The 22,304-nt window shown below is 40.0% G+C and overlaps 1 non-coding gene across 1 annotated transcript; it reads right to left on the bottom strand.

Moving 5' to 3' along the window:
- Positions 1–223: 223 nt before the first annotated feature.
- LOC120068624 lies at positions 224–328 on the bottom strand. The gene has a single exon (XR_005479262.1). It is a non-coding gene; the product is annotated as a small nucleolar RNA R71 (small nucleolar RNA).
- Positions 329–22,304: the final 21,976 nt, after the last annotated feature.

Genomic DNA, 22,304 nt, shown 5'->3' with positions numbered 1-22,304 from the left:
AGGACCCGCACGCCCACCTCTGAAGTTTCATTGAGATCTGCAACATGTTTATGTNTGTTCCCAAACATCTCCGCTGACGAGGTTCGATTAACATTTTTTCCATTTTCGTTGTGTGACCAGGCATGAAAATGGGCTTATTCTCTCGAACCAGGGGAGATTACCTTATGGGAACAAGTAGTTGAGAAGTTCATGAAGAAGTACTTCCCCTCGATGGAGAACACCGAAAGGAGGAAGTTGATCACTAATTTTGAACAAGATATTGATGAATCGCTCAGTGATGCCTGGGCGAGTTTAAGAGGCTGGTAAAAGATTGCCCGCATAACGGCTTACCAGATTGTTTACAGATGGAAATTTTCTACCATGGATTGAACCCTGCATCGCAGACGGCTGCCAACGCAGTAGCAATTGGAGGTCTGCTTGATAAAACTTACAATGAGGCCAAGAAAATACTTGATCGAATTTCTAAAAATCATTAAAGACAGTGACGCGAATAACGGGGCCATCACATCCCTTCAGAACCAAATGACTGCAATGATGAATTTGATACAAGGAATCGCAATTAGTAGCCCAATAATGCATAGTGGGCAAGTCAACACAATCAACCAGACGACCGTAAGTGTTGCTACTTGCGGTGAAAGCCATCCAATGGTCGAATGCCCAAGGAACCCACACTCAGTCATTTTGTGAGGAATAATCCGTTTTCGAACACGTATTACCCTGGGTGGAGAAACCACCCTAACTTCACGTGGAAAACCAACAACAAAATTTTCAACTCGTGGCGCAAAAGGAAAGGCCACCCGTATTCTTTCCGCGAACAAACGGTTAAACACAAAACCAAGCTAGTAGTTTGCAGGCACCGCAATCTTCATCTTTGGAGAGTCTACTGAAGCAATAAATTGAAAAGAATGAAACAGTGCTTCAGAACCAAGCAATGTCTATCCGCAATCTTGAGATTCAGATAGGACAGATTGCGGCCGAACTCAAGAATAAACCACAGGGGACATTGCCGAGTTCAACAAAACTCCCATGCAACCCAGGGGGTACGGGAAAAGAGCAATGTCAAGTTGTGATGTTGTGGAGCAAAAAACTGTGGCGGGGGAGAAAAAGGAGCCTAGCCGGACTGTCCAATTGCGATGGAATCGGAGATTGCGTTGACTCAAGGAGAAACAAAATAAAAGGAAGCGATGGAACCAGATATTGCGTACACCTCGGAGGCGAAAGAACAGGGGACTGTGAGAATATAGCTGCCACCATTCCCCTAGAGACTCAAAAAGAAGAAAAATGATGAGGTATAGTATCAACGCTTCTTGGACATGCTGAAACAATTGCATATTAACATTCCGTTCACTGAGGCGATTGAACAAATGCCCACGTATGCGAAGTTTCTAAAGGACATGGTGACAAAGAAGAGAAGCACTAGTAAGTTTGCAACGGTGGCACTGACGCAAAGTTCAAAATCCATAATTCCACCAAAAATGTGCGACCCTGGAAGTTTCACATACCCTGCTCAATTGGAGGGTTATACATCGGTCAAGTGCTTTGCGATCTCAGGGCCAGCATCAACTTGATGCCCCTTTCAATTTTCATGCAGCTGAATGTGAGGCAGCTGATGCCCACGACGATGACTCTCCAATTAGCTGATAAATCCCTTGTGTATCCTGAAGAGAAGGTGAAGGATGTTCTAGTTACAATCGACAAATTTATATTACCGGCAGACTTCATCATCCTGGACTACGAAGCGGACAAGGATGTACCCATTATCCTGGGATGACCATTTTTATCCATTGGTCGCGCTCAGATTGATGTGTACAAAGGAGAGATCCCACTGAGCGTGAATGGACAAAAGCTCAGGTTTGACATTATCCGAGCCATGAAATATTCTGAAGAAGAAGATCTCAATAAATCCGACGACAAACCAAGTTTGAATGAAGAAGAAAAGTCTGAAAATGAAAATGAAGATGAGGATGCGACCGCATCCATAGTAGCCTGCAATACGATCACAAAAAAAACACCCAAAGAAGATGAGATGATCGCATCCAAAGAAGACAAGCTGACAACGAGTGAAGAAAGAAAAACAACAAAACCATCCTTGGAACAACCACCAACAATAGAGCTGAAGACCCTTCCAAACCACCTGAAGTATGCGTTTCTGGAGCAGAATGTAAAGCTACATTTAATAATCTTCTCTGCACTTAATGAAAATCAAGAAAATGTGTTGTTGAGTATCCTGAGAAAGTATGTAAAAGCAATTGGTTGGACGCTTGCAGACATTAGAGGAACCAGCCCCGCATACTGCATGCATATGATTCGTCTCAAGGAAATTCAGAAAGGATCGACCGAACATCAACGCAAACTCAACTCTGCAATGAAGAAGGTCGTAAAGAAGGAGATAATCAAGTGGTTAGATGCGGGAATTATCTATCCAATAGCCGACAGCATGTGGGTCAGCCCCGTGCAATGCGTGCCGAAGAAAGGAGGGATGATAATACTTCCCAATGCAAATAATAAACTGATACCAATGAGAACCGTCACTGAATGGTAGATTTGCATGGACTACCGCAAACTAAATGCAGCGACAAAGAAGGATCATTTCCCTTTGCCTTTTATCGACCAGATGCTAGACCGCCTAGCTAAAAATGACTTCTACTGCTTCTTGGATGGATATGTCGGCTATAACCAAATCATGATTGCTCCTGAAGATCAAGAGAAAACCATATTCACCTACCCGTATGGAACATTTGCATTTCGACGCATGTCGTTGGCCGAGCACTTTTCAAAGGTGCATGATGGCCATCTTTTCTTAATATCTTGAAGATTTGGTAGAACTTTTCATGGACAACTTCTCGGTGTATGGGAAAACATACGAAGTCTGTCTCAACAATCTGGAGAAGATATTGAAGAGATATGAAGAGACGAACCTCGTGCTAAATTGGGAGAAATGCCACTTCATGGTGAAGGAAGGTATTGTCTTGGGCACAAAGTCTCCAAGGATGTGTTGGAGGTGGACAAGGCAAAAATTGAGCCGATTGAAAAGCTCCCACCTCCAGTGAATGTGATGGCTTCAGGAGTTTCTTAGGACATGCAGCCTTTTATAGACGTTTTTTGAAACACTTTTCGAAGATTGCACGACCACTGAGTGTGTTGCTGGAGGCAGAAAGAAAGTTTGACTTTGATGATCAATGCCGGAATGCATTAATGATACTGAAGAACGCATTAACAACTGCACCAGTGTTGATCACACCGGACTGGACACAACCCTTTAAATTAATGTGCGATGCAAGTGGTTATGCGATGGGAGCAGTGCTGGAACGAAAGAAGAAAACAATGCTACACCCCATCGCATATGTGAGTAAAACCTTGAATCCTGCTCAAACAAATTACACCACCACAGAAAAAGAATTGCTTACGGTGATATTTGCGTTGGAAAAATTCAGAGCTTATTTGCTGGGAACTAAAGTACTCATTCACACTGACCACTCGACGATAAAATACTTGATGACAAAGAAAGATGTGAAGCCGAGATTGATTAGATGGGTTCATTTCCTCCAGGAATTCGATATGGAAATCATTGATCGCAAAGGGACAGAGAACCAGGTTGCGGATCATTTATCCAGATTAGAAAATCCAGAAGTTGACCGCAACTAGTTAGAGGGGAACGCAACTTTCCCAGATGACCAGCTATTGAAAATTGAAGAATTACCATGGTATGCAGACGTGGTCAATTTTCTGGTTTGTGAACAATTTTCTGAAGACTATTCAGCCCACCAAAAGAGGCGGCTCAGGCATGAATGCAAATCATATTATTGGGATGAGCTAAATCTCTATAAGAGGGGATCAGACCAGATTTTGCACCTATTGATAACGGGCAGAAATGCACGTTATTATATTGCTAAGTTATTAAACAATGAAGGTTTGCATTGATAAAATATGTTAGATTGCGTCCAAAAAGCATTAAGTTCATTACATTGCGGTTGCATGCTTTCATCGCATGGAAACATTTAATTTTTGTATTTTTATGCAGAATATGCGTTAACGCAAGGCAAAAAGCTCGATCGCAAGAAATCAACAGTCGAGCGCAGCATCACCGCAAGGCTTTGTGGTGATTTTCGTTCGCATACATCTGCTCAAGAAAGATTGCCGCATAGAGCAGACGCAACTTGGTGGGCGCATTTGGGTGAAAGGCATAATTAATCACGATGGGACAAAAAGTTGATGACGGTCGAATCCGAGTTAAGTTGATAAGCTGCTAACGATAATAAGTACACTCAACTTTCTGGTGACAAATATTCGACGCATCAGTCAGAGAATTAAAGCCATCCCATCTGTGCAATCATAAGAGAGAAGCTGCCTTTCACCCCAAAGCTCTATAAATACCGAAGGCATCCTTCAGAAAAGGGGTTCACCAATTCAGCAACTTCGGATACTTAGATAAATTTCTCCATAGTTTAGCTTCATCCATATGTTTTCCTTTTTATTTTAAGGCGGAGCAAGAGAAGAGCTGCAACGCCAGAAGATCGCTCAGGGCAACTCAAGAGAGAACCCAGTGGTGTAGAAAGCAGAGAGTGGGCCGACTCTCGCAAGGGCGAGATATCTTTTGAACACGAGTTGAAAAGCCAGTGTAAAAGCCTGGGAAGCAAGAGATGCTACTAGCTCTTTATTCTCTTCTTGCATTGGTATTTTGTACTTCAACTTTATATTTATACAATGGAAGTTCTTATTCTACATTTGTTCACTCTCTTAGCACACATGAGTAGCTAAACTTATCGAATGGGTTGAGAAGAACTAAGCTAACATGACCTAGGATCTTCATCGCATGTGATTATCTTGTTTTATGTTGTGCCTAACATCCCTTTAGAGCTATTCGAGAGAGTCTAAAGAAAGAACCTGAGACTTGAGAAAGATAGGATAGAATCTAGACTCGAAAGAGTAAGATTAGATTTGCATAAACAAGAGATAGGGACTTAGAGATAAGCTTTGTTTTTCATCCTGCATCGCATGCATCCTAGAGATAGGTACGATATTATGTGGTCACCTTATTTGTGTGTGTCATTTTGTCATCGTATAAATAAGAATAGAAGCTTATGTGTAGGTCCTATAGACTTATCGCATATATCACATGCGTTCTAGCATTAGAAGCTGTAGTATTCGCATCGAGAGATGGTTTACTATTGTATGTGTGTTGCATGATCGCATAGCAAGAACACATCCTAGGAAGTGTTAGCGAAAACCCTTTTCAACCCGTTCACCGCATACTCATCGCATCTTCCGTTTTATCAACTCTTTTCGAACTCCACCGCATTTGTTTATTTTTATCACCACAAACAACATTCCCAACAACTATTTGATTTATTTGGTTACTGCAAAGTCTTCTGATATATTATCACGCATATATTTTTCTCAAGTCCCTGAGTTCGACCCTGGACTTACCAAGAAACTCAATGGGGTTTACACTTGGATTCCACTGAGAAAACTTGAATGCTCAACGCATTTTCATCATCGCATTTCATCCATAATTCCACATCATAAAATAACGCATCATCTATGCATATCCGAGGCTGCTCACCAACGCATACTATCACAATGCCATGACTCACCATATGGAGGGCACTTTAGAGGCCAACGCACAGCAGAAAAGGTGTTACAAAGTGGTTATTTTTAGCCAACATTATTCAAGGAAGCAAGAGACTATGCGATGAAATGTGACCGGTGCCAACACACGGGAAACATTTCATGGAAGCATGTGATGCCCATGAACATCGTCTTAGAATTGGAATTTTCGACTTCTGGGGCATAGACTTCATGAGACCATTTCCAACATCGAATGGTCACAAATAAATTCTATTAGCCGTCGACTACGTTTCCAAATGGGTAGAAGTGGAATCATGTGTCGCAAGCGATGCGGCGGCAGTCTCCAAGTTCTTGAAGAAAAATATCTTCACTCGTTTTAACACTCCACGTGCCATAATAAGTGATGAAGGTTCCCACTTTGTTAATAACATCATCAACAAGTTGCTGCTCAAATATAATATCCTCCATAAAGTGGCCACCGCATACCACGCACAGACAAATGGTCAAGCTGAAGTATCCAACCAAGAAATCAAGTTGATATTAAAGAAGGTGGTAAAACCTTCACGAAAAGATTGGGCAATGAAGCTGGACGATGCCCTGTGGGCATACAGGACCGCCTATAAGACACCTATAGGCATGTCCCCCAATGCGCTGGTGTTCGGCAAGGCATGTCATCTACCGCTTAAGCTGGACCATAAAGCAATGTGGGTGGTGAAAAAGCTTAATTTCGAGTTGAAGGCAGCAGGGGAAGCAAGGAAACTTCAGTTGATCGAGCTTGATGAATGGAAAATACAAGCTTATGAGAATGCCAAAATTTACAAAGAGCACATAAAACGTTGGCATGACAAACAGCTATGCGAGAACAATCTCCACGTCGGACAAAAGGTCTTACTTTTCAATTTGCGACTATGACTCTTTCCAGCAAATTAAAGTCACACTGGTCTAGACTCTTTGTAATCAAAGAAGTATTCCTACATGGTACGGTCGAACTGACTAATGAGGAAGAGACCCGCGTATTCAAGGTTAACGGGCAAAGAGTCAAGATATATTACGGAGGTGATTTTCATCAGGAAAAGACCTCTGTAGACCTGAGAAATCCTGAATGAAGAAAAAATCGAGTGGCCCCTACGTTGTTATGTGCTAGAAACTCATTAGGGGCGCAAGTCTTTTGGAATATCTTTTTTTTCCTATCAATGATTCATGAACTTTCATTACCCTTCCTTTATCTGATATAGTACATTTTTCTTTATATCAAAACAAAAATTCCTAACTCTTTTATTTGACCCTCTCAATGTTTTCTTTGCAACGATCGTGGTGAACGATTGCGGAGGAGCTACATGAAAGACGCAATTAGCTTATTCCTCCACCGCAATCGAAGAGAGCAGTTCGCCGCAAGGAAGGATGCGTTCAGAAATAATGCGAGTGACAGAGCAAATTTGGAGGTTGTATCTTTCCTTGACTTTGTTTATTTCAAATTTTACTCTATCGCATATCATTTTAACTTTGATAATTTTATCATCGCATCCTGTTTAGTCAGCGCAATCATTACACATTGATTAATTTAGTAAGTCACCGCATTATTTCTCTTTGCCAATTATGATTCCAATGATGAAAAGCATGTCTCTATTTTTTTTTCATATATGCTAGAGTTGCTTAATTGTAGGATAGTCAAATTATGAAATATTTCTATAAGTCAGCGGTCCACCAGCTTTCTTTCAAACTGAATTTTACGAAATTTCCTAAGAGCATCGCATGAATTCTTTCAATCTTTTGGCAATGAGGACATTGTTGCATTTAAATTTGGGGGTGCAGTATTCTTTTTCAACCTCGCTACTTTTAGGCATTACAAAAAAAAAACGTTGCGATCGGATCCTACTCGTAGTTGGATGTCCGCATGACACACGTGGGGGAAAGCCAAAATAAAGGTAGGTATCGTGATCAACGTATAAATAAAATGATTGCAACTCCATTGCTAAATGGGCATGAGTTTAGACTAAGAAAGAGCACTTTGCTCGTAGTTGGATGTTCGTATGACACACGTGGGGGCAAGCCAAAACGAAGGCTAGGCACTTGGATCAATGCAAGGTCATAGGGAGTGAATATATATATATATCTAAATTACGCAAGGATAAAAATCATTTGAAAATACCGCAGTTGAAAAAGTTTTTTTTATGAAATAAATCATGCGATGCCCTAGAAACGAGTAAAGTCTCTTTGAAGGTTAAACTTGCGGTCCCTAAATTTTAGAATTATTTTAAGAAGAGACCTGGATAAGAATTAAAGAGATTTTGGTACATAGGACTTGAATAAGGAAACCTTGAGAAATCTAGGAAAGAAGAAGGCGGTCGGCTCTCTAAAGAAAATCTTTAGTCTATGCTTGAGGAAAAGCTTTGTTTTAAATTTGAGGGTGTGATAACGGGCAGAAATGTACGTTGTTACAGCGTAAAGATATAAAATAATGAACGATTTCGATAATAAAAATATATAAAATTACGTCCAAAAGCATTAAGTTTAGAATATTGCGATCGCATGCGTCCATCGCATGAAAGCAGATAACTTATGTATTTTGTGCAAAAAATGCGTTGGCGCAAGGCGGAATTGCGATCCAAGGAAATTAGCGTCCAAACGCATTAAGAGATTGCGATCGCAAAGCTATGTGGTTGTTTGCGTTCGTAATAATCTGCTAAGGAATGTGGCCACATAGAGACGGCGCATCAAGGTGACAGCTTAATAAATCACAATGGGACAGAAAGTTGATGACGGTCGATTCCGAATTAAGTTAACAAGCCGTTAACGACACTGTAGCAATTACATTCAGCTTTTCTGTGACAATTATTTGACACATCAGATAGAGAATTAATGACAACCCTTCAGTGTAATCATTTGAGAGAAAAAGCTCTTCACCCTAAAGCTCTATAAATACCGAAGGCCACCTTCGTTAAAGAAGTTCAGAGAGTTCGGTTCCGTGACTCATAATATATAGTTCTTCTTCACCATTGATAGTCCTAGTCTGTAATTTTCTATACTTAGAAGGCGGAAGCGAGTGAAGGGAGAATAAGCCGAGAGATCGTCCTGGTTAACTCGGAAGCGTGCTGAGAAGCGTGAAAATAAAGAGAGGGCCAACTCTTGCGAAAGCAAGAACATCTTTTGGGCAGAATAGAGTAACTCAGTGTAAAAGCCTTGGGAAGCAAGATATTGCTACTAGGCTCTCTACCCTTATGTTTCCATTATCATTTTGTATTCTGAACTTATTTATAAAATGGAAATTGCATCTTTATATCTGTCCACTCTCTTTAAAGTACGCATGAGTAGCTAAAACTATCGAATGGATTGAGAAGCACTTAGCTAGCATAACCTGGGATCTTCACTTTATGCGATCATTTTGTATTATGTATGCATCATTCGTCTTCTAGAGATACTCGGGAGGGTAGTCTAAGGATCAAATCTAGGCTTAGAAAAGTCATATTGGAATCTAGGCTCGGGAGAGTCAAATTAGAACCTTATAATTAAGAGATAGAAGCTTAGGAATGAGTTATGTTTTCTATTAACGTATCGCATGCACCCTAGAGATAGGATATGATTGTATGCGGTCATCTTGTACCTATGTACATCATTCATCATCGCATAGGCAAGAAGTAGAGACTTAGGAATAAGCTCTATAGACATCATCACATACATCGCATGCGTCCTAAAATTAGGAGCTATCACATTTGCATTGGAAAATGAATTGTTGTCGCATGTGTGTAGCATGATCGCATAGTTTGAATGCAATCTCAGGAAACGCTAACTAAAGACCTTCTCAACCCGTTCCTCTACATACTCATTGTATATTTTGCATTATTAGCTCTTTTCTCAATTTTTCCACATAAACTTTATACTTTAAACAACACACCAACCAACGCATTGATTTATTTATTACTGCAAAGTAATCGAAAATTACCATCACATACTTTTTTCTTAGTCCCTATATTCCACCCTGAGCTTACCAGGTAACTTAGTAGGGTTTATACTTGGATCTTGCTAAGAAAACTTGCTTGCACAATGCATATTCCACCATCACATTCTACAACATTATTTCATCACATTAAACACGCATCAATTAGACTTGTATTTACTGACTATCCCTACAGTATAGTAGATGTTAAGTCGAGTACATAACATCGCATACATCAAACTGCCAACGATAGAGGCATAGGGGACCCATCTCATTTTTCCAACTTCTTGAGGTGTCTTAGGATATTTCTCCTTAGACAATGTAACTCCAAGGCAAAAGGCAAAAAGCCCCTCTTGTAGTTCTACATGGTGTACTTGATCAACATCTTGTCAATGTACGATGCATGAGACAGTGCTAGCACTTTGTTATTTCAATCTCAAAAAATCTGAATCCTAAGAACAAACTGAGCCTCTCCATAATCTTTCGTTTGGAATTGGTTCGCTAGCCAGTTCTTAACTAAAGTCAGTAAACCTACATCATTCTCAATGAGTAGGATATCGTCTACATATAACACTAGAAATACTACTGAACTATTGATGAATTTCTTGTAGACACAAGGCTCGTCAATATTTTGGTCCAAGCCATAAGATTTGATCGTAGTATCAAACCTTATGTTCGTAGATCAAGATGTCTCTTTCAGTCCATAAATGGACCGATTTAGTTTGCAAACCTTTTACTCCTGACCTTGGGCTATAAATCCCTCGGGTTGCACCATATAAATGGTCTCCTCAAGATTACCATTCAGAAAGGTAGTCTTAACATCCATTTTCCATATCTCATAGTTATAATATGAGGCAATGGACAAGAGGATGCAGATAGACTTAAGCATGGCAACAGGTAAAAAAGTCTCCTCATAGTCAACTCCCTCCACCTAGGTATAACCCTTTGCCACAAATCTAGCCTTGAAAGTTTACACCTTCCTATCAGCACCCCGTTTCTTCTTGTAGATCCATTTGCAACCTATAGGTTTAACCCCATCAGGTTGTTCTACAGGATCTCATACTGAGTTCAAGCACATAGGCTCCATCTCGAGATCCATGGCTTTGACCCGTTCATCTCTGTCAATATCCTTCATTTCCTTCTTATAAGATAGCGAATCCTCAACCTCGCCATCACCTACCATAGCCAGGATTTCAATTAAACCTATATAGCAAACAGGTGGGTTCACATACCTCCCACTACGTCGAGGTTCCCTCAACTTTTGAGGTGGATTTGACCTACTAGATGAACTTCCATCAACAAATCTTGTTGATGTAGCAGGCTCTTCAAGAACTCTTGTTGAAGTTTCAGTAGTGTCTTTGGAAAGTTCACTCGATACTATTTTACTTCTCAATCTGTGCTCCCTTATATAATCCTCCTCAAGGAAGGTAGCATTTGTCAACACAAACACCCTGTTTTTCTTAGGATCATAAAAGTAACCCTCTCGTGTCCCTTTGCGGTAGCCTATAAATAGGCACAGCCTTGATCGTGCATTCAAAGGTCTTGTGCCTGCGCTATTCAGTCACGTTCCTAACTCCCAATTCCTTAGGATTAGCCTCAAGCACATGGGCTGGGCAACCCCAGATGTGGAAGTGACGCAAACTAGCTTTACGCCCATTCTACAACTCCAAAGGTGTTCTGGAAACACTCTTAGAAGGAACACAATCGAGGATATAGGTCGCAATCTCTACTGCAAAACCTCAAAACGAGTTTGGTAAGGAAGTAGAACTCATCATCGATCAAACCATGTCCAATAGGGTTCTGTTTCTTCTCTTTGATACACCATTCTGCAGAGGTGTACCAGGTGCTGAATGTTAGGAAACAATTCCATGTTCTATCAAATAGTTCTAGAACTCAGAATCCAAAAACTCTCAACCTCGATCAGATTGAAGTCTCTTAATCCGTTTATCTAATGCGTTTTCAACCTCAGCCTTGAACTCTTTGAACTTTTCAAAGGATTCTGACTTATGTTGCATCAAATAAACATATCCATACCTCGAGTAATCATTAGTAAAAGGGATGAAATACTCGTAACCTCCCCTGGCTCGCACATTCATCGGACCACATAGGTCTGAATGTACTAACTCTAGAGGCACTTTAGCTCGATATCTTTTCCAGTAAAAAGGTCTTTTAGTCATCTTGCCTACAAGGCATGACTCATATAAAGAATTTTCTTCTAACTCGTTTAGAAGTCCATTCTTCACCAATCTCTCAATCCTATTGCGATCAATGTGTCATAATCAAAGGTGCCAAAGTTGGGCATTTTCTTAAAGAGAAAGTTTAAGTTGTTTATTTTGAGTTACGACAGATTCAAACATCTCTATGTTATGGAGTGAATATCTCAACACCATCTTTAAGAATAAACACTTTATTAATTGAAAAGTTAAGGATGTATTTACATTCAAGCAGACACTTTACAGAAATTAAGTTCCTTTTATGTTCGAAAACTACATATACATCATGTAAAATGAGAAACCTATTCTGTAAAGTTAACTGGAGGCCTCCCACTGCTACAGATGAGACGACGTGTTGGGTACCTACTCGCATCATCATTACTCCAGCCACAAGTTGCTGCCAGGATCTAATCCCCTGAAAAGAAGAACAAACATGATTAGTGGCCCCAGAGTCTATGATCTAGGCAGAATCATCATTCTTAATGAAACAAGTTTCCAAAACTAGTAAATCACATTTATCTTGTTTGCTCTTGGCCTTAGCCTTCTTCCTCTCTTTGAGCCAACGTGGCGAGTTCCACTTCCAGTGCCCATCCTAGTTGCAATGGAAACATTTTTCTTTTTCAACAAACGGTGGTTTCCTACCCCGCTGAGCGGCAGGTTGTGAGTTAGCTGGTGTCTTCCCCTTATTACCCTTCTTCTTCTTCCACTTGTTAATGTTAGATGAAGAAGGTGCAAACTTAGTTCCTGAGGTCGAACCTCGGTGGAACTTTTTAGATGATGAAGCAACATTTGACACACCAACTGTCTTCTTCTTGGTTTACAACAAGGATTGGAACATCTACAACTCATTGAATAGAGTTGTAAGGGTATAATCAACTCTGTTTAGAACAGCGTTGCTTACGAAGTACAAGAAGCTTTCTGGTAACGTTTGTAGAATAATGCTAACCTGGCTGCCCTCATCGAAGCAGGCCCCATTCATCTCTGCCACATTAAAGTGGACCATTATGTTTACAACATGTTCTCGAATAGATGTACCCTCCATCATTTTGGAGTTGAAGATGCTTTTGAAAGCTTCATGCTTCAGGAAGGAAAGGTAATAGCCTATGCTTCTCGTCAATTAAAGAAGCATGAATGTAACTACCCTATGCACGATTTAGAGTTAGCAGTAGTTGTGCTGGCTCTAAAGTTATGGAGACATTACTTGTTTGGTGAACGTTGTCATATATTCACTGATCATAAAAGTCTAAAGTATATCTTCAATTAGAAAGAGCTAAACCTGAGACAGAGAAGATGGATCGAGTTGATGAAGGATTATGAATATACAATTGATTATAACCCAAGTAAAGCGAATATGGTGGTTGATGCTTTAAGTAGAAAGACTGGATCAGCCAGAGCTATTATCAGTTCAATAAGAGGTGTACTATTGCACGAGTTGTATAGTGCTAAATCGACATTATCAGTTAATCAGACAGAAGGTTTGTTAGCTTCGTTTCAAGTATGTCCTACTTTAGTAGATGATATCCTACGTGAACAGTTGGTAGATTCTAATTTTTAAAAGTTAGTTGAAGAAGTAAGTAAAGGCCTAAGAACGGACTATCAGTTAAGAAAATATAGAGTGCTACAGAAGAAAGGTAGGATATGTGTACCTAATACCTTCGCACTTGAGTAGGCTATTCTGGAAGAGGCACATAGTTTAGCTTTTGTTATGCATCCAGGCAGTACAAAGATGTATAGAACATTAAAGAAGTCGTACTAGTGGCCTTGTATGAAAAGAGAAATAGCAGAATATGTTAACAAATGTTTAGTGTGTCAGCAAGTTAAGTCTGAACGATAGAGGCCAGCAGGATTGCTTAATCCACTCTCGGTACCAGAGTGGAAGTGGGAGCATTTTATGATGGATTTCTTGTTTGGTTTACCTAGGACACCAGCGAGCTATGATGGTATATGGGTAATCGTGGATAGATTGACAAAAACAGATAAGTTTTTACCTGTTAAGGTTACTTTTACCCTAGACCAATTAGCTAAATTCTATGTTGATAGAATTGTAAGTGAGTTTGGAGCTCCAGTTTTGATTGTATCAGATCGAGATTCTAGGTTTACATCGAAGTCTGGCCTAGCTTGCAGAAAGCTATAGGTACCAAGCTATATTTCAGTATAGCTTTTCATCCACAGACGGATGATCAGTCTGAGTGGACGATTCAAATATTAGAGGACATGCTGAGGGCATGTGTATTGCTGTTTAAGGGCAGTTGGGATACGCATCTATCATTGATCGAATTTTCGTATAACAGCAGTTATCATTTGAGTAATGGAATGGCACCGTATGAGGCTTTGTATGGGAGACCATGTAGAAATCTGGTATGTTGGAATGAAGTAGGCGAAAGGAAACTATTAAACCTAGAACTTGTTCAGTAGACCACAAACAGTGTTAAGATTATAAGAGAAAATCTTAAAACAACTCGAAAAAGACAAAAGAGTTATGCAGATAAGCGGAGAAAAGAATAAAAATTCGAAGTTGGTGATAAAGTATTTCTTAAGTTGTCTCCGTGGAAAGGAATACTTAGGTTTGGTAGGAAAGGGAAGTTAAGCTCGAGATACATTAAACCTTACGAGATAATAGAACGAGTTGGCCCAGTGGCTTACAGGTTAGAATTACCTCCAGAGTTATCTTGTATCCATGATGTGTTTCATGTGGCAATGCTAAGAAAGTATGTGCCAGATCCTACCCATGTGTTACCTGAGCAACCAGTGCAGTTGAAAGAAAATTTATCCTAGAAGAAGAGCAAGTGGAGATTTTTTATAGGAAAGAGCAAGTCTTGAGGAACAAGACAATACATTTGGTAAAGCTATTATGGAGAAACCATAGCCTGAAGATGCTACATGGGAGGCTGAGGGGAAAATGAAAAATCAGTATCTACAATTGTTTAATTGAGGATGGAATTTTCTTAAGGAGGAGGTAAATGTAAACCCTGAGCCCTAATTTCTATACTTGTGTATGTTCCCTACTAAGACCAGTAAGATGAGTAGGTTAATGTGATAATTAATGTTTAATTGTAGGGAAAAGGGTAAAATGTTAGAAGAAAAGTTTAAGTTTGGAAGCTTGACTCTTGAGTGAAGCTAGAAAATTGGCTAAGTGTTTGCCCATGTGTTAGTCTTGTGCTAGGCATTGGAGTTGACTCAAGGGTGTTGGCCTAACTCATTTGAGAGGTTAGTTGGGCATTTAAGGAAGCCAAGTGTGGCCGAGTGATGAAAAGCCACGTGTTGGACTAGGCATGCAGCAACCAAGTTTTGGAGGTTAGCATGCATAGGCACTAGTCGTTGGGGTGTTGTGCACGCGGACGATCGTGTAGCTACATATGGTGTTAAAAGATGCGTTATACAATAGCACTAGACAATAGGTGTAACGCTAGACGATGGGCGTGATGCACTAAACGATGGTGCTACATGATAGGCGTGAGCATTAGATGATTAATAGGCGTGAGCGCTAGACGATGGGCATGATGCGCTAGACAATGGTGCTACACGATAGGTGTGAGTGTTAGATGATGGGCATGATGCATTAGACGATGGCTCAGCACTACACGATGAGCGATAGCGAGATCGTTGGGTGATAAGCAATAGCAAGAGATCACTGAACGGTGAACTATGCAATAGGTGCTGAGCTAAACGATTGGAGCATGCATTGATCAGTCTTAAACCACCAATTAAGGGCAACAACTGTCTTAAGCATCAGATTTAAATCCATTTAAGCTGAAGGTGTCATGCTAGGCTTTAATGGTAAGCGGTGGAAAGCAGTATAAAAAGGGAGGCTGAAATTCAAAAGCTCAGTTTGAATAATTCCTCTGTGCAAATGGAAAGGTCTTGTTGTCGTTAGAAAGCTCTGAAAGTCTAGTTTTAGAGGTGACACTGTTGGAAGAATTTCTCACTGGAATAAGGCCAGAGAAGGGAAAAACTAACGAGAAGTTCAGTTCACGGGTGAATCCGGCCCGTCGATGAAGAATTGAGACTCCAGAACGAACCACAAAGAGTTTGAAGCTGAAATTTTAAGGTAAGCCTGAGACAATTCTAAACATATTTGTAGAAGAATATTTCTTGAGATGAGCTCTAGGATTTGAGATATTAATTCCGTAATTTAAATTTGGAATTTCATGAACAAGTAGGCAGCTGCTTGGGTTGAGTAAGTTGGCAGCTCAAAGTAGATACTCGGGCGGACCAAGGGCTGAGCAGTCCGATGCATTTGACTTGCTGTATGGGCTGAGGAAGGCTTGCATTTGAGTCTTGGACGCATAGTAGCCCTTGTGCGGTTAAAGAAACACTTAGAGCAAGTGTTTTGGTTGCACAAATGGGATGCGTTTGCGGAGTGTGTTTGGACGCATAACAAGAGCCAAAATCTCAAGGAAATTTCTAAGTACTAGACCTACAGCAAAGTATGTGTTTGAGTGAAAGCCTTCTAGGCGAAGGCTAAACGCAAAGCTTATTTGAGGGTTAGTCTCAAAAGGGAGACCAATGCTAGTAACTAAATATTTGCTTTTGTGTCCACAGGATTGACACTAGTGTTAGAGTATATCAACCTTTGAGAAGTGATGACTTGAATTTATAGTTGTCTTTATATGCATGCACTTTGATGATAGATGATTCAAGTTCTTGTCAAAAACTTGTAATATTAAATTTGTATATCTATCTTTATCTATTGCACTGCTTATGAATGAATGTGATGATGCTCTATGCGCTCAAGTGCTTTACGATAAATATATTTTGTGATACTACATTCTAAATGTATATGTTGATGGTAATATGCTTCATAGTATGCGATGATGTAGTGCGTGTCACAAGTTTCCTTGCACTGGAACCAAGAATAATTCCAAGCAAGTTTTTCAGAATGACCTAAGGTCGAACAAGGGATTGTTGTTTTTAGAAGCGATACTAATGTGGTAATTGCAACTGGTTATCATAAAGAATAAAGAATTTGGTTTGTGCAGAAAATGTAAATTGCGATGAAGATAAATTACGTTAAAGTAAATTACCATGATAAAATAAATGACTAAACTACTAATGTTACAGGGTGAGGACTGGCTATGAAGTTGTACAAAAGAATCTAATGAATGCGATGGCAAGTCTTGTGATTGAATCAGAAAGAGAATGAGTAGAGGGAAAGGACATCGCAAGTTCGTCGATCTCGTTAAGGACGCAACTAAGGTTTCGCTTTTCCTTGGCCTACACCTTTCAGTGATCAGTCGCATTCCCGTATGTCTATGGTGAAACAGAGATGAATGTAATGAACGCAAGGTTGTTTCCATCTCTAGAAATTCTTCTCACTTTAGTTAACGCATTCTTCCAACCTTCTCTTGATAAGCAGAATAACATCTTCACTTTTTCTCTCACAGGTGAAGATGCCATCGAGCATGCTTTAGCTAAACTTAGCCAATTACCTTAATAAAGATTAACTCACTCGCTTAATCCTTCCCCTTTACCCAGGGAAATAAGAACACATGATGGAGAAAATGGATGATAAATGTATGGAAAAGAACAGAGAGATGATAATGATGACGATAATAACATTTAAATCTAAAGATCAGCGTTTGATACATGATTTGTGAATGAAAGATTAAAGAAGATGAACACAATAGATGAATGAAAGAATAGAAACAAATACGGAAAGAGTGTCAATGTCTTGACACAGATCCTGATCGAAGACGTTGTGCATGCCGACGTGTGGATGAAATGGAATGGAAAGCTTCCCTCTTAGGCTTTCTTTCCTGGTAGAAGTGACCTCTTGTACAGGGCTTCAGCTTCGAGAATGGGAAGAATTTCTTGCTCAGAGACTCACCTTTTAGCCTTGTCTCGTCGTTCTCCCAGATTTTCTCTGTAAAGTCTCTTCAAACAAGCCTCCTCTGTAATGAATTTGAGGAAGCTATTTATAGACAAGACCTTGGCTCTTTGTATTGGTGGTCCCACTGTGTAATTTTGATAATTCCTGCTATGGCGTAGTGGAAATGTCCGCTCTGCTCCACGATCAATTTGTCAGAATCGTACAATAGAAAAGCTGATAACTTGTAGAAATACAAGTTATTTTGGCTCTTAAGTTGGAACAACTAAGGTTTTTAATGATAAATTATCTTCATTTTTAGAAGAAACGCATGGAATTACTCAAACATTAGCTAACTCATGCAAAAGAAATTTTATTACTAAATACTGCGGCACTAATGCATTGAATTGCAGGATTTCAACAAAGCTAACGCATAATCAAGAAAGTGTCGCAGGGAAAGCTCTAATGCATGGGCCATGCGTCGGAGGTTCAATGTAGAGAAGATTCATTGATCCAGGATGATTGTGTGACATCACCACTTGCAAGTATGGGCACCTACACCAGGCGACGTCTAAAAAGCTTTCGAGTGTCAAGCGGCTTACCAGGGCATGGACTTTAATGCTGCCCATCACCAAGTGGACATGACCAACGCTATAAATAGATGAAGTCCCTCCAGAGTTTGCAGTATGTACACACAGAAATTATCAAGATTCTTACTCCCTGTATAGCGTAGTCGTATTTTAGTTCTTTAGAAGCTGTGTTGTGGTGCCAAGACGATCAAAAGGGTTGAGAACCACCATCATCGCCAGTCAGGGAGCAGAGGAAGCCAAGCTTGAGAAAGATACTTCGTCCAACTTCTATATAAGTGATTGTACACAATAGAATTGAGCCAAAGAGATACAAGAGATTGTACTCTGCGGCTTGACTCAATTCCTTTTATCTCATTCATCGCTTTCATTTCATTTGATTGAATATTACTTTTATAAAGACAATTTCCTTCTTTATAAATTCATATATTTGATCAATCACACTTGCCATTGTTTATTTCTTGTTTAAGTTGAATGCATTTATACTTTATGCAAAACTTCATTTCAAACACTTAAGCCGACTTGATAAATTAGTAAAAGCATCCTTAGCTTAGATTATTCGAAAGAATAAATAAGCCAGCATCAAGTAGGACGCTTAGTACATCTAGAGATAGACTTACTGGTGTCTATTGCATTCTGTATTAAACGCATGCATCCTAGAGATAAGTTTTGTATGTTATTCGCATTGAGAAGTGTTGAATAAAGTCTAACGCATAAACAAAAGATAAGCATATCATCCACATCACACTCTGGTTTGTGTACACTCATCTTAGACCGACGCATGCCACTTACATTAAACTCCATTCTCGCATGATCCATCACTCACTACTCAACTCTTTTTTATCTTCTTGCACAGGCACAACACTTTAGTGTAAATAACACATTTCTCTCATACATTTAGGAAAACCCCTACCATAGATACAACACAAGGTTTGCGTCAGTTTAATTGAATCCCTAACTTTGACTTACCAGGAACCTAAATTAGATTTATACTTGGGTCTAGTTTAGGAAAACTTAAACGTCATTAAGAGTGTTGTGCGTTCTGTGCATATCTCTAACGCACCAATGCGTTACAAACACATAAATGCATAAAAGCATTAACGTACCATTTATACTTAGAACTTATTTTTTCCAATTTATTTTATACAATACACTTCCAGCTCGAATCACGATAGCAACAAACAAAAGCTGTACACTTGTCAGAATCGCCCGCGAATGCATCGCTCTCCACATCTTCGATCGGTCATCGCATGCGGTGTAGTTGTTTTGATTACCGCATGCAGTGGAAATGCGTTGATCGCTTGAATCCATGATCGATCGTTGCATGCGCTGCAATTGCGTTGATCTTTTTTCGTTCTTGGTCGATTGGCGCATGCTGTGTAGATGCGTTGTACATTTTTTCCTCGAGCAATTAACGCATGCGATGACCTATTTCCTGCAAAACAAAGACTTGGACATTCCATTTCGCCATCGCAATGGGGTTAGTGGGTGTGTTCACGATACTTTATAATTTTCGTATTTCTCAGCCAATTCTTATACTATCGATGCAACTTTTCCCTCTTTTTGCTGCATAATCTAAATAAAACAACATAAATAACTTGTATTTCTACAAGTTATCACACTCTCAAATTTAGATATATGCTTGTCCTCAAGCATATCTTCAACTAAGGCAATCTAGCTCAATTCCCATCCTAACTTTGCGTCGATCGGCTACTATAAATGCTCCACCTCTATAAAATTTCTCAACAACGCAAGGTCCTTCTATCCTTTAACATTTCATCACGTGCTCTACTTTATTCTTATGTACAATAAACCTCTACCCAAAATTTTCTTTTAGTTTTGAGAAGAATGTTTACCTCTTCTTGCAAAAACAACGAAATGTGTCTTTATGCGGTGGCCTGGTTTGCATCATCTTATTAGAGAATGTTGATCATGGTTACACCCTTCATTTTGGCTTGCTCCCACAGGTGTCATACGAGCATCCAACTTCGATTGTGTATCAATCTCAATCTCAACTCTTGATCCTCAGCCAAGTTTTACTTTTGCTGGTCAAAGAAGTTGGCTCTTTTATCCTTATTTTCTCTCTTTTTTTTTTTTTTTTTTCATATTGCGTCGATCTTGGAAACCTACCTTCTTTTTTACTTGCTCCATGGGTGACATGCGAACATCCAACTACGAGCAGGTTCCTTTCATACTTAACTCTTATCAGGTTGGGATTTTTCCTTGCGCTGACATTGGAGTTTTTATGAATTTTTTTTATAATAATGAAGGCATTTTCCTGATATGACTGCATCCACTTGAATGCATCTGCTCAGACCTTCCCCACCCTCAAATTTAGAGATGCGCAAGACCCTCATTGCATTTTTTTGGACAGAAAAGACAAAACACTTAGTCAAAATTTTGAAAAGAAGGTTTGAACAGAGTCTTGAAATAGAAAAGGTAAAGCAGAGCTATTGCGATGAATTGTCTAAGTGTTAGTCAGAAGGTGCAATGTATAAGAAATATTGCTAAGTGTATACATACTACTCATCATGGCAACAAAATTAAGACTGCAAAATATAAGACAAGAATTACCGCAATAATTGACAAATGATGATAAATAAAGAGGCTAACGTATATGGAAAGAATAATTACTCAATTGTGTAAAATTTAATTAAGTATACAAAGAATTACAAACATCGCAACACAAAATTTTAGCATGTACAAAAAATACAAGGTATAGCATCTATATATGAAAAAAATATAATAATGAAAGAATGGCTGCAAAGAAAAATTGCAGAATTTCGGAGAAGGTGGCACACCCCTAAATTTAGAGTTGCGGCAGGGGATCTTGAGGAGGATGTTGTAGAGGAGCTCGTTGAGGCGCATCTTGAAACTGCAGAGGTTGCTGTAGATGGGGAAGCACCATGGGACCATGTAAATAAGTTGTTAAGATGTTAAAGTATTCATGGTTGCGCTTTGCCATCTGTCTCTGGTTCAGCCGGATGGTATAGATATTGCATTGAATATTAATCATCGCCGTCCACACCACTGTGTTACTGCGTTGCAACTCTGTTATTACTTGGCTAAACAAGTTAAGTTGATGAGAGAAGAGGGACCGCATTTTTGCTAATTCAGCAATAAGGGTTGCGATGGTGGGTTGCGTCGTCGATGTCTCACCAGCAACTGTTTGAGGTTGAGCAGAAGGGCCTGCTCCCAAACCGTGTGGGTCGTGAACATGCGGCGATGGAGGTGAAAAGTAGGGTGAAGATGGATGGTGGGGAGATGCGACTGGGGATGTGGTGGTTGAATTAGGAGCAAGAAGGAGATTGGTGAAGTGTTCAGGAAGGGGGGAAAGGGGCTCAATTGTAGGGCTAGGCGGGAAAATGATTAAAGGCATGGGGTCCAAGGGTATTTGGTTTTGCTCTTGCGGTGATTGATCTTGGACTTTTTCCTTTCCTTTATCATTTTTGCACTGTTTCTTTGGCTTGGGTTGTTGCGGCACATTCAGATCTATGAGGGGTCATTTGGGTGGAAGCTCAGAGCAATATGGGGAATCCTTGAGAAGCATTCTTAGGATCCTTATGTGAATGAGGCCATGGAATTTAGGCATCGGTTCTTCATCAATGCCTACGCCCACAGAGAGGCACAGGCTCGAAATCGTCCACAGGAAGAAGTATTGGCCCCTCATATGGCCAACAAAGACTCGAATCTGCTTCGCTATCAATCGAAATGCCTCACGCGATACAATATGTGGTCATCACTCGATCTCTTGAAATTGTTTTATCATGCGTTGTTGGGATGAGTCGCTGTTTTACCAAGTATACCCAAAGTCGTGCCTCTGGGAGCAGCTTATTGGAGGCAAGGGTCTTAATGCCTGTTAAAGATACTGACCACTGGGTGCCCGGTTGCGTTAAAACTTTCAGTGCATCCTCCATATGCACTTCTTCAGGATCATCAATTATCTTGTTACCCGGTGCTTCTAGGATGTTCTTCAACTTGTATAGTTCATTGATGTCCCTTGTGCTGAATGGCACTGTCCACCCTTTAATGATCACCACATCTTCGGTGTCATGGAGTCAGCCATGATAAAAGGCCCTCACTACCGTAGGAATAATGATGGATGTGCATTGGCAGAAATTTTCCCACCCATGCTCCAGCATAACACTTGTGATCAGATCTGGTAGTGGCATCGACACAGGGAAGAAATCCATCTC

This window comes from Benincasa hispida, chromosome 12 (genome assembly GCF_009727055.1).
Source record: "Benincasa hispida cultivar B227 chromosome 12, ASM972705v1, whole genome shotgun sequence".
In the NCBI taxonomy this organism is placed as follows: domain Eukaryota; kingdom Viridiplantae; phylum Streptophyta; class Magnoliopsida; order Cucurbitales; family Cucurbitaceae; genus Benincasa; species Benincasa hispida.
The sequence above is the reverse complement of the archived record's forward strand: the minus strand, read 5'-3'. Positions and strand labels throughout refer to the sequence as shown.